We start from the raw sequence: 4203 nt of genomic DNA on the forward strand, positions 1-4203 counted from the left end.
TGACAAAATTCGACAAAATTCGGACTAGGCTATTTTAAAACTATTTTTTGACGTTTCAATTAAGTGATGAACTGGCATCATTTCAAACGGTAATTTAAAGCTGAAAAGTTATTCTTTAATCTCATTTATGTCACATTCCAAAAGTTTTGGGCTACGTCTTATTGTTTTAGATTTAAATTAAGGCTCAAAACGGCAAATAGCAGCCAGCTATAGCCAGGGCTTATCCGCAAAATACATATTATATACAATAATTCGTTTTCAAATTTGGATGCTTTTAAACTATGGTATAACATTTAAAACTATCGTATGACATTTCAACTATTTTAAAGCTGAAAAGTTATTCTTAAATCTCATTTATGTCTCATTTTGAAAAAATTTGGCTGGGTCTTGTTGTTTTAGATTTAAATTTAAGGCTCAAAACGGCATATATTATATTAGCAGCCAGCCAGGGCTTATATCCGCAGAATACATTTATACAAAAATTCGTTTTCAAATTTGAATGCTTTAAAAACTATGATATGATATTTCATTTAAATGACAGCCTTTACCATTTTAAGCTGAAATGTTGCCGAAAGGTTTTGTATGGTTCTTATTAGGTTAGTATTTCATATTGAAGTTGAGGCTCAAATTGGCATAGGGGAACTTTAAGTCCGCACATTATAGGAATTGGACGAAATTCGTTTTTAACTTCTAATGCTTTTATAACATGCCGAAAGGTTTTGTATGGTTCTTATTAGGTTAGTATTTCATATTGAAGTCGAGGCTCAAATTGGCATAGGGGAACTTTAAGTCCGCAAATTATAGGAATTGGACGAAATTCGTTTTTAACTTCTAATGCTTTTATAACATGCCGAAAGGTTTTGTATGGTTCTTATTAGGTTAGTATTTCATATTGAAGTCGAGGCTCAAATTGGCATAGGGGAACTTTAAGTCCGCACATTATAGGAATTGGACGAAATTCGTTTTTAACTTCTAATGCTTTTATAACAATGACAATCCAACTGAATAACGGCCTTCATCATTTTAAGGCTGAAAGGTTGCCCTTTAATCTCATACATACTATGTCACATGCCAAAAGTTTATGTCAGTGTTTTATAATTATCATTGTTACAGATTGAAATTAGGGCTCAAATCGGCATACCATATAGGGCTTAATATTATCTGCTCAATAAATACGACCAATACGTACATGATGTCCGAAGTGCGTTTTCAAATATGAATGCTTCTAAAACTATCATTTGACATTTCATCTAAATGGCCTAAACAAATTTAAAGCTGAGAACGTGTTCGTTAATCTCATATTATATGTCACAGGCCGACAGTTTTTGTACTGTTTCAGATTGAACAATTCATTGTAGATCAATTTAATGTTCAATGTCACAACATATTTCTCCCTATATCCTAGTGTCCTCCTTTTGTTGGTCTGACTAGAGCAACTGATCGAATACACCCTAATTTGATTAAATCACAAGTTCATACGGCAGATCATTATTTAATTTTGTATACGCCTACCTCTCAAACTTTTAAAGTTTTAATTCATTGCTTGGTTATCGATAATAATCAGTTATAGCAGCAAACCCCACGCTGTCAAGTCTTCGTGCTTCGCGCTCGCAGTTTCCGCAAAAAGTTTACACCCCCCCCCCCCCCCCTCTCTCTCTCTCTCTTTGGAAAATCCTGGATCCGCCCCTGAGTAGATGTGGACCTGTTATACAGAGATTGTGCAAATATCTCACTGAAACCAAGCCGGTGCCGAAAATTCCCTCTATGGCTGGACGCAGGCGCGTACACAGGTGGGGGGAGGGGGGGGGGGGGTTAACCCCCCCCTTTGGTAATTTTTTGTGTGTAAACCCCCCCTAAATTTCCCTAAACCCCCCCCCCCCTTTGGATTTTTTTTTTTTTTTTTTTTTTAATTAAAAAAAAAAAAAAAAAAAATCCCATGACCGACCTCAAAAGATGACCTTACCCCCCCCCCCCCACTGAGCGACTTTTCGGTTAGCTGAGTCGTTGCGATCTTTTTTTGGACTACCAAAAAAAAAAAAAAAAGTGTCCGCTTTACCCCCCCCCCCCCCCCCCCCCCCCCCCCCCCCCCCCCCACTGAGCGAATTTTCGGCCGGCGCGATTTTCAAATTTCCGAGAGCAAAATATTTTGGGCCAGATTTTAAACCCCCCCCCCCCCCTTGAAAAAATCCTGCGTACGCCCCTGGCTGGACGGATGCAGAATTAGAGGAGTTAATTGAACCCGACCCCTAACTTTGTGCGCCCAAAAGGCCAAACATATTTAATGACTTGAATCGAGTTGATGATGAAGCGAATTAATTGTTTGTCCATGATGAGACTATAAACGGAGCTATATTAGACATTGGTATACCCTAGTACAATGTGATTTCATTATGAGGGAAGATTTATATTATACCCCCCTCTCTTTACATGGTCCAAGATACTGCTTTAATAGCATCATATAATTTGCAGTTGGTGCGATAGTTTGCATACTTATTTGCAAGCGAGCAAAAATGTAAAGATGTGTGAGGTTGCAATGCGATATAGAGGAAAAAACAATCCTCAAGAGGTTAAAAGCACAATCTAATCGTGAAAGACTGCAAATACCTTTTATAAGTAAAATAGTCAAATCAAATCAACTATAAATTTGAGTGAGCGTAACGAGTGAGCTTGGGGGGGGGGGTTGTGCTTATAATTGCTTGGGGAACTTGTTATGAATAAAGTAAAAGGTCGGGGCACTTATCAGAAAGAAGAAGCTCTTAAAGTCTTAATGAAAAGGAAATGGGCACTTATTAGAAGGAAAAAAGCACTTATTAGAAAGGAAAAGGGGCACGTGTAAAAATAAAAGGGGGCACTCGATCATCAGAGATGAAAGGGAGCACTTATCAGAAGGGAAAGGGGCACTTATTACAAAGAAAACTGGGCACTTGTCGAAGAAGAGGGGGCACTGAACAGATTCGAATGGGGAAATTATCAGAAATGAAAGGGGACTTTTTTGGCATTTTGCATTTATTTACTGTATAGTGAAAGGTTTGATAAGAATTAGGTTTCGCACGTAGACCCCTATACTCACTATCAAAAATTAAAAGAGACGAGAATTAAGGGGCACTTATGAGAATGGAAAAGGGATAGTTCTTGCAAAGGAAAAAGGGGCAACCGTCGAAGGATCAAGGGGCACCTATCAGATTTGAATTGGGGGCAATTACTAGAGTTATATATAAGTGGCACTTACCATTTATTACATGCCGTCTTGATCAATGCAACAGCCTTCTTTATGGCCTTCCGGAGTCGCACATTGCAAAACTCCAGAGAATCCAAAACTCTGCTGCCAGGCTTGTAACACGCACACGTTCTTGTGAACACATCACCCCAGTACTTCGCGAATTGCATTGGTTGCCGGTGACGTACCGCATTATGTACAAAATCTTAGTTTTAACTTATAAATGCATTCATGAATTGGCACCAATTTATCTGCAAGAATTAATCGAGGAATACAAACCCTCACGCAATTTACGGTCATCTTCACAATTAAACCTCGTATCTACTTCTGTGTCTACTCTCTCTTATGGTAATCGCTCCTTTCGCAAAGCTTCTGCTGAACTTTGGAACAAATTACCTTTAAATGTAAAAAACTGTCAAACCGTTAACCTATTCAAAACTAGTCTCAAGACACATTTATTCAAGATTGCGTTCGATGATTAATTATCTCTGTTCACTTTGATGTGTATTCCATATGTATTGTTATTTGTAGGTTTATTTGCATTTTTAGTTTTGTATAAGATGCAATTGTATATCAGTCTATTTTGTGTATAGCGCTTAGAGACTTCGGTGGTAAGCGCTTTATAAGTAACGTTTTTATTATTATTATTATTATCACAGGTGGTAAGTGACATTTATATAAATTGTTGATGTAGAAGTGGAACTTTGGGGCACTAACAAGTGGGGCACTGTGCCCCCACCCACCGGGAGTGCCGCCTATGTTGGATGAAATGAAGGGCCCCTGATTATTTACTTAAAAGCATACATATGCTTTTTTTCAATAATAATAGCAGGGAATAAGCAGGCAGGTAAAATAAACCGTCAAACCCAAACCAAACCAAACCAAAAGCCTGCACGCGGTGGCCTGTACTAAAGAAGAAAGTAGGTAATTGCCCCTTTGGCGTTCCATAGTGAGATCTTCATTTAACATCTCCGTAGTTACGACAC

Source organism: Strongylocentrotus purpuratus, unplaced genomic scaffold, assembly GCF_000002235.5.
Source record: "Strongylocentrotus purpuratus isolate Spur 01 unplaced genomic scaffold, Spur_5.0 spur5_contig_866, whole genome shotgun sequence".
In the NCBI taxonomy this organism is placed as follows: domain Eukaryota; kingdom Metazoa; phylum Echinodermata; class Echinoidea; order Camarodonta; family Strongylocentrotidae; genus Strongylocentrotus; species Strongylocentrotus purpuratus.